General features: G+C 33.4%; 1 long non-coding RNA gene across 1 annotated transcript in view; it reads left to right on the top strand.

The window, feature by feature from the left end:
- The first annotated feature begins 458 nt into the window (after positions 1–458).
- LOC105213693 (uncharacterized) overlaps positions 459–10,103 on the top strand; it is a 32,437-nt gene continuing 22,792 nt past the window's right edge. Inside the window, exons 1-3 of the long non-coding RNA XR_008470074.1 lie at positions 459–2,063; positions 3,973–4,036; positions 9,841–9,877. This is a non-coding gene — a long non-coding RNA (uncharacterized LOC105213693). The remainder of the gene's footprint in view (positions 2,064–3,972; positions 4,037–9,840; positions 9,878–10,103) is intronic.

Here is a 10,103-nt window from a genome sequence, read left to right as displayed (position 1 = left end):
ATCGGATTACAAATTAATCAACTTTTCAGGTGTTAGGCGTCATACTGTAGGTTAAAGAATTTGCTTACAGCACAGTTCGTTTCCTTTTTGATTACTCTATAATAAATAAGGCGTTTTTCAAAGCATGTTCCGACAAAAGCATAATTGCCACCTTGGTCGATTTAGTATTTAACCATCTTCTTTGAGCCTATTTATCACGCTTTTCATCGTTTATTATCAGAATTATATGCTGTATGCTGAGTAGTGCCCACGTGTGGGTTATCTTCAGTTGGAAAAGTGATTAGAAGACAATTTCCGCTGCAACTTTAAAACAAGTTTACAAATAAAGAAACGGGCTTTAATAAAGAAGAGGCTGCAAATAAGAAAATTAGGCACATTGTATCTTAATTTTTTTTAAGTTGAATCTACTTGTTCACCTATATCATCATTTTAATAGTTGGACTCCACGCTCAAATCGCTTTTCTCTTCGAGTTGATGTTGAAACTCTATGATAAAGTTTCTTTTACAATCACTAACAATAAATTATTTGGTCGATCTGTCTTCGATTCTGTCTGAGTCACTAAAACTTTTGAACGACGATAGAGAATCCTTAATTGGGATGGAAATTAAATCCTTCTAGAATAAATACCGAGGTCTTAATATCACAGTTCAAAACTCCATATGCTACAGCACTTCATTTAGTTTCTTCCAGAATAAAGATAGAAATCTTAAAGACAATCTAAAATTCCATAAGCCGTAGTATTTCGTCCATTTCCTCGCAGGGCTACCTCGGCTATGCGGTTAGATAACAGCCGTCAAGCTACATTAACAAAAAAAGAGGCAACAACAAAGTGTGGACCAATACATAAAAACGCGTAAACAAAATTAATAACATATCGGCACAATTTTCAATGTAGCTTTTCGGAACTGGCATTGATAATTAAATAGAGGGGAATTCATAAAACAGGAAATATGTACAGGGTACAAATGAAGGAGGTGTGTATTGCAACAATTATGATAGGGTTACTGTTGAGGCCAGCAAAGTGAGCGGTGCTGATGCCTGTTTCTTCCATGTGCATACAAATACCTTTTATGCAGCAAGCCTAAAATAAACAACACAACAACAGCAAAAGGGTCCATTAAGTAGATTCTTGAAAGCTTGTTTCTAATCGATTTCCGCGGTTCACTGTAGAAAGGAAGTCGCTTTGGCAGAGAACTGCTTATGAGGCAACAACGAAGGTGGCTAAGTTCTCAGACAAACAGACCGACAGACAGGATTAGGTGCTTGCAGTGGTGCCAAGTAAGTGCTTATTTAAGTCTGATTGCGCTATTAGAGTTAACAAAAAGTATGCAAGTGCATGTGTGGAAATAATTTGTGTGCGTCGAAGAGCGGATGCAGTCGGAGTTGTACGAAAATACACTTATGTATGCATGAGTGTGATCGTATGAATACTCACATATGCCTTTGTTGTTCCTATAATTACTGCAATAATAAACGCCACAGCACAACAACAAACAACAATGAAACAGATAATCGCTGTCGGCGTATAATAAATAAACCGTGTCTCTTTGTATATGTGTGCTTACGTAAGTACATAGTGGGATTGAGCTGGACACATGGAAAGTTCATTTGATATTTTTCTCTTACGCACACAGATACCTATGAGTTAATGAATACCTGGTACACAAAATTTTCGAGTACGTCGGGGTTAAGCGGCAGGAAAAAGACGCAATCACATACGAAATATAAACTGACTTATTCAAAAATAAATAAACAACCAAATTGTCAAAGTTTTTTAAAAAATTATAAAATTCGAAATGTTTAGTATACGGCTTGCAAATATCTTGGCAACAGTTCACTTTTTGGCTTCGAAATTTATGAGTAGTGAAATAAAATTGTCGCGCTCATTTGAAATAATCTGCGGTTTGAAGCAAAAATATATTGAACCAGCCAGTTTGGTGTCATGTTCCCCTTAACAATGAAATTCGCCCTATTGGACGCAGCGTCTGATTTGGTGCTGCTTGGTTTAATTGTTATGTTTTTGGCGACTTTGTTTCAACTGGTGAAATTGGTGGTCGAACAGGTAAGAAATGTGTCTCTCCAATGTATTGAAATCACAATTTTAAAAGAGGACTGTAATACTTTGTAACTCAATCTCGAGTAATCCGAGATATGTAGAAAGTGATCTATGTCTTGAGACAATTGTGTATAAACATACATATGTATATTTTCACTATTTAGAGAAGCTAAAGAGACCTTGACCATTGACATTTGTACAAAAAATTCAGAACATGGATCCTATTACATGGAAATTTGAACTAAAGAGCTACCATGGCGCAACATGTATCTGATTGATATAAAGTAACACTGACAATATACTGATTTGGTTCAAAGAAATCGATATTATCATCATTTAAGGTTCGTACTTAGTGTAATATCAATGCGAGCAGAGATGTTTGTCCGCATAGGCTCTACACTTTACATATCCCCACAGGAAAAATTCTAACGATGTGATATCACACGATCTTAGTGGACAGTTGACCGGTCAAAAACGTGAAATTGTCTGCTCACCGAAGTGTTCTCTCAATAAATCTTTTCATTGATGCTACGTGGGTAAATCGCGCCGTCTTGTTGAAATCAAATGTCGCCGAGACCCCAAGCTTCAATTTCATTGACGTTGTTTTTTCTGAATGAAATGGCAGCTTTTGAATCTCTTCAAGTTGCTCGTCGTCCCAAAAGCCCCAATCTGGTTGTTTACATACTCATTGAGCGAGAAAAAGTCCTAATCGCTGAACAGAATTTGGCTCGAAAACGTCGGATCTTCTTGGAACTTTTCATAGAGCGAAGCGATGTCGACTGGGAATATAGAGAAAATTTTTGCAACTGTATTTCTTTTATTTTTCAATTTAAGATCTCGACATTAAATGGGACAAGTCGTTTCATACGTAAGTCCAAGTTACAGGCGAACGCCGAATATAATCTCCACGGACTTCGTGTACACTCTCAGCTACGGCTATTTTCTTCAATATGTGCTGGACGCTTTCAATTCGGTCGAATATTATCCAATAATGAATTCTTGTTCTCAAGATGGGTGATGGTGTTGCGAATAGTACGCTCAGTAGGCCTCTTATGTTGACCATAAGTTGAACGAAGCGCGAAGTTTTACATCTGATACTCGTATTGTCTTTTTGATTGTAACTGTGAATGTGGTGTGTAGATACATTTCATACAAATGTGTATGCATTAGTGCATATAAGGGCTTGTGGAAGCAGAAAAGTCAAAAAAGTGAAATTAACATCATTTAGGTCGAAATATTCGGTTTACTCGAAAACAAGTGTCGCTTCATAATGCATAATATTTAACTAAGCTTTTCTTTATTGACACAGTTGTTTAATTATTTGCTTGCCTTAAGGTTGGTTTTGGGTTTCACAGCAATTCGAGAACAACATGAGTTTTATTTTCGTTGATTTTTTCTATTCCTAAAAGTAACTTGAGTAATTTGTATTTGCATTATTTCGCTTTATTTTTTCCTTACTTTTTAATGTCTATAATGCTCACTCTTACAACGAATACATTGTAATGAAATAATTTGAAAAAAAAAATTAGCTACTTTTTTATTGGTTTAAAGTGTCATATATAAGTGTCATTTTAAGTGTTAGTTTTCTAGTTCGACTTAATTCTATGTGACACCTGCACTGAAGCTTTTTATGACGCATAAATTTATGGCTACTTCGTCACTATCTTTCTTGTGTTTGCTACTCTTTAATTACTTACAATAATTTTTAAATATTTTTAAAGATTTTCAAATAAACATAAAACATACCTACATATCTTATTTTTGAGACATTTTTAGGCTGTCCAAACTACTGCAGGATAGACATATTATTTAAGAGAAAGCATCTACAATAATTTCCAAAATGCACTATTATTAATTATTCACATGCAATTTTATGTGTACAGACTTTTTAAATTCAATATTTTCTTTTTTACAGTGGCCTTTTCTGTGTCCAAATGTGATTTGCCCATATATTTCCTCTTTCATGAAGATAGATTAAGGTACATATTTGTTGTTTTAATACTCGTAACTGCCTTGATAATTATTAACACTGTTATTTGAAGTTTTCAATGTCAGTAGAGTAGCAACAACTAAACTTAGGTGTTTCTGTATTAAAATTTAGCTTTTGTTGACTTTTCCCTTTGCTACATTTTATACTTGTAATTATATATTTGCTATTGTGTTGAATATGTATCCATATATGTATTTATAATAACTGTATTAATTCTCATAATTGTGTGTTGTTTCACTAATTGTTTGGCATGTTGCTACTGTACAAGCGGAATTCGAGTATTTCAAGATATATATATATATTGTATAAGTAACTGTATTTTTAATTTTTTTTAAATTAAAATTGACGACTTAATTTTGTTATGATTCGAAATCGTTTCGAGGATAAGTTAAAATTGTTAATGAGATCAGCGAAATCTTCGGGTTGGGTGGGTTTCAGAGGCTGAAAACAAAGGTGTTTTTTTATATTTTTTTTTTAATATACAATCATATATAAAATTTAAACAATTCAAAATATCAAAGATATATATTAAATATTATTTTGTGAAATTTTTATTTATAAATTCCACAAACTCAGCCATTGGCACCTCATCCCCTATGATGTGTCAAAAAAACATCTTGCCGTGGACATCATAGTTCATGATTGGTTCATCCGAAATCAATAAACCAAAAATATTTAGTATATGGTATCAAGTTAATGACCGAAGGAAAAAATATTGAAATTTGAATTTTATACAGAATTTTAACCAAAAAACTTACTTTTACATATATTGGCTCGAAAAAAAATTCTTGTAATAAAAATTTAAAAAAAAAAATGCTCCGTTCATTAACTAGGTAATATTATTTCAAAGATGTGTGCAAAATTTGAACAAAATCCGACTTGAAAAATTGTGGTTTAAGATAAACGGGTTTATAGTTTTATATTCAGATTGACGTGGCCTGATGGGCTCAACTTCCAAAGGGTATATCTCTTAGAATATTACTTGGATTGATTTGATATTTGTGGATAATATTTTAAACCTATTGCACTATTTAATATGATTTTTTTCTAATTTTGAAATTTTGGAACCTACATAACCTCTTAAGTTTACTAACTAATAAGTAATAGCGATATTTTATTTGATGCATTATTTCAATTAGCATATTCCAGTAAAACCTTTGATTTAATTCTAATAATATTCTATTTAAAAAACATGATTTTTTCAACACTCTAAAAATGCTTTTATTCACCTTAAACCGATTCCGATTCCGATATCGATTTTATTATTATTTTTTTAAGATGGCAACACTTATTATACTAAATTCATTTGAAAGCTTTATTTCCTATTTTTTTCAATTTGTAGTGTTTCTCTCTCTTATCAACTGGACTGTGGACTTTTTTTTGGTTTTCAATTCAGTAGCAATGTTTTAGGCCGCTCAAGTGCTAAGGAACTCAATAAAGTAGAATCCCCAAAAAAATTTCAACAAGAAATAAGTAGAAGATTATCTGGTTAGTATGTTCATGAACTTCTTACCTTGTCCATGGGTCGATGAAGCTGACAAACCCCTCATTATTTCTGAATAAATGTAAATCATGTCAGTGTGTGACTAAATGTTTAAATTACAACTTAAAGTTCGCTTTTAGCAAAATTCCCCACATGGCCAACCACTTTTACTTCTAGTCATGCTCAAACAAAATAATAACTTGTGAAAAATTTTCAGCTAATAATAAAGAATTACAACTATAAAAGCAACATATAAAAAACAATAAAGATGTATGTATGTATGTATGTGCGTGGAATCAGTTGTAAACATGGCATACAAGTGTCTGCTAACCTGTTTAGGGCAATTAACAGAGTCGCTTTTTCCCACTTCCACAGACAGACGCGCACAACAAGAGAAGGCGGTGTGAAGCGCTGAAAGCAGAACACTTGTAGTTTTTAGATGTGAACACAAAATAAAGAAATACAAAAATGAAAGACAGTTAAAAAGACAATACAAACAGCAGCAGTGGGGGCAGCAGACGGAGGAATGGCTAAGAAACAAAAAATATGTACAGACTTAAAAAAAGTATTAAAAAAAAGATTTTGTGCTAAAAAGGCAACAGCCAGAAATTTATTTAATACAGACGAGAACGTGCACTCCATGCGCGTCTCTACTTTAATTTCTTCGAGATGCTGCGTCGGATAAAAGATAAGCTCATCACATGTGAAGGTGCCTACAGCCATGAGCGGGAGAATAAGAATTGAAGTTATAGCTAACAAATGAATAATGTTGTAAGAACTGCTTGGTTCATAAAATAATAAAGGGGTTTTCAATAAGAGCGCTACAAAAGTTTTTTTACGGGCACGCCCGCAGAAGTCCAGACGCTGAACCGAGGCGGCCAACTAACTGGGCCATTTCGTCAGATAACACGTTCACCAAACTTGGTTTTCAATAAATTGATTGTGACATTCGCTGTGTGGCGTCGTCCTCTTGGAACCACTTATTGTCTAAGTGCATGTCATCCAATCCGGGCCAAAAATATTTGGTTATCATTGAGCGCTAGCGATTCTCATTCACAGTAACGTGTCGGTCTTGATCATTACGGAAGAAGTACGGCCCAATAACGCTGCCGGCCCATAAAGCGCACCAAACCTCAAGGTGTACGTGTGGATTGCTGCCTGACCAATAACGCATATTTTACTTATTGACGAAGCCATTTAGCCAGAAATGGTCTCATCGCTGAAGTTGATTTTTTGATGTAAATCCGGATCACTTTCAAGTTATTGCGCAGCCCAATTCACGAACATACGACGATTCTGGTCAAGCGTCTTCAGTTCCTGCGTCAATTTGGCCTTGTAAGAATGTTAGCCAAGATCTTTTCGCAAAATTCGCCACAACGACGTCACAGAGATGCCCAACGCTTCAGAACGACGTGTGAGATACAACAATATTCTCGACACTTAGGGCTCTTCTTTGTCTCATTGGGTCGGAAACATTTTGTAGTGTGCCTGTGGATTCAAATTATTCATCTGTCAGGACGATTATGACGACCATAAATTGGACCTGAAGATAAATATCAAAATAGTGTCTATCGGTCTACTTTTGTAGTGTCCATTTTGAAGAAGCCTTTAGTGCTATTATTTAAAAAATGTGTGTGGGGGCGATGTGGAAATATTTAGACAGTTACTACTTTAAAGTACAGCTTTCGTTATAGTGAGGTCGAAACATCTTGGTAGTCATACTATTTTAGGCTCAAGGCGCTTCGTCACATTTTTATGCCCATACTTAGAATTTGTTAGCATTATATAGGAACGGAGTTTTAACTGTCCCAGTCCTTGGTGAATCTTGTCACGAAGATCACTTCCATATTTTCTAAGGCAATATTACAGGAAAAACACGACTAATAACAAATATATATCTCCAAATCGTTTTACTATTCTGAAAAGAGTAAATCAAATACCTTTCTAAAAGAATACTACATGTAGAAATTATAAATGCATAAATTACCCTCAATTACGCCTACTTTTAAAGCACAATTTACTTTTTCATTTCACTTGTTCTTATTTTTTTGGGCACCACTGTATATATTCCGAGTCACAGCGCTTCCAATGTAGTCATTGAGCGCCATTACCTGCTTAAGGGGCACAGCGACTTGAATGCGACATTCAAGTGTCTCACTCATTGCCGGGGCCTTGACTGCAACAATTGCCCTTATTTTTTACGCTTGCGCACTTCATGCACTCTGCCTTCTGCGCCTCATCACCTCTGTGCTGCTGCTGGTATTCTTTATTTATTTATGTGAATGTGTGTAATAGATTATTATTTCTTTATCCCATTTTTCATGCCTCACCTCACATTCCAATGTTGTCGCCGCGTTCTAGACATTACCTTTGCGCATTTACCGTGCCTAACCTGCTTGTGGCAACGCATTGTTGTTCGGCACTGTGGTTTACTTTTCAATTGTTGTTCTTTTGTTCGTTTGTGTGCGGTTTCTCTACAGCTCACTTGCTCTCTTTCTTTAAGATCGTTATCATTAGTAAGTTTGTAACATAATTATTAGCGTGTCTTCTATTTGGAGGCATAGTTGCTTGCATTGCTTTCTTGGGTACATTCTTTTCATTGCTTTTATTTTACTATTTATGTTTTTTTTTTATTTTTATTTTTAAACTTTTTTCTTGTTTACTTGCCCATATATGTTTGCTTTAACGCTTTATTTATTCTAAAAATATTTAATACAAAGCTTTTCACTATGCGCCCAAAAAATGCTTCGTTTGCTGTCGCTTTGGGCGAAACTGCTTCTTCACTGCTTATTAACTGATTTGCTTTTCTTCATAGCTTCCAGCTTAATTTTCTTTCATGCTGCTGATTGATTTTGATGCCTTTTCTCTAAATTGTTTTCATTTAGCTTGTGTATGTGTATGTATGTATGCAGCTGGGAAATAAAAATAGAAATCAATTTTGTTTTCATTTTCCAGCACAAATAAATAATTATCGGCTACAAAAATTAAGCTTTTGTTGATCCATTGCCACAACGCGTTTCGCTTTTACCCGCTGCGCATACAAATCTACACACACACATACACCAATTCGCCCAATTTCTGTTAAAAACTTTGTACAGGAAGTATTTTTGGTCTTGGCATGAGTCTTGTTTGCTTGATTGCTATCATTTCAGACTCATTGATATCCAACAGTTAATGTTATTATTTTCATTATTTGTTGTTGTCTTCTTGTTTTTGTTACCAATGAACAGAAAGTGAAAAACTCTCACTTTGATTTGTAAAATTTCTTTTGCTTTTTCATTTAATCGCAACTAATTGAGCACTGCCGTTGGTCGTTTGTATTACCCAAATGGACCACCTGCTCTACCCGGAAGTTAATTTGTAGAATATATGTATACTCGTACATTTCAACAGTTTTACTTTTGCTATGAGTCATTAAACATTAGATGAAGCGTTTAGCTATCGAATTTTGACGTCTGTTGTAACGGTTTTGAAGTTTTCTAACTCAATTTCTAACAAAATAAATTAAATCAATAATTAGTGGGACATCTGTCGAAGGAAATGTCAAAATAATGGCATATTTAAGAGTAAAAGAATAAAAGAGTAAAATAAATTCGAAGTGTGTTAAGTGCGTATCTGAATTTCGAGTTGGCCCAATTTTATTATCAGTCTATTTAAGAACATTATAGGCATATTTATGTTATATAAAAAGTTCCGCAACGGAAGGATAAGTCTATTAAATGCTTCTTGAATAACCTATAAAATGGTTAATTATATTGTGTTTAAATAAGTTAACAGAGTGTTTTTGAAAGAAGTGCTTTCAAAAAAATATAGAAAATTGTAAATACATTGTTTCTAAATTAACCTTAAAATACTTAATGGAATTAGTACCCAGTTCTAGCTGAATAATGTGATAACTATATTATTGGTTCACTTATATTTTCACATTCTTTGTTGGCAGAATTATGAATTTTTGCGAAGAACTGCTCAAATTAAAGCGCTGGAGAGTGAATTTGAAGGTTAGTTTGAAGTCAATTGAAACGATGACTCCTGTAAACATTTGAAATAATTAATTAATAGCGCTTATTATTTATTATTAAATATAATTTAGGCTTAGTAAGATGCCAATGCAGTCATATTACAGGAAACTTTTATGATATATAAATAAGTATATAGGATCTATATACGATTAAAATATTATTTAATTTAATCTTATCATTTATTACATCTAAACGAGTTCATTTGCTTAAATGCTTTTTGCAATAAAAGACATTTCTTCATATTTTTCTATAAAGCGTATTGATAAATATTTAACTTTTATATCTTTACAGGTCAGCAATAAAAGCTCAACGAGCCTGTAATAAAAACGTAAGTTTTATATTTTATTTTCATTGCCATTTAATACTCTATTTAAATAATGTAGTAAGCATTTACTACGTTTTACAAATAGTTTAGTTCTATCATTAAAACCGATAGAAATATGAAGTTATTGTATAATTTATTGCTTTATTATGTTTTATCTGCTCAATATAAATAAAAAATAAATAAATAAATATTATCTATTACATTATGCAACAATTTCATAAAATTTATT

This window comes from Zeugodacus cucurbitae, chromosome 2 (genome assembly GCF_028554725.1).
Source record: "Zeugodacus cucurbitae isolate PBARC_wt_2022May chromosome 2, idZeuCucr1.2, whole genome shotgun sequence".
NCBI lineage: Eukaryota > Metazoa > Arthropoda > Insecta > Diptera > Tephritidae > Zeugodacus > Zeugodacus cucurbitae.
This window is presented reverse-complemented; position numbering and strand designations above follow the sequence as displayed.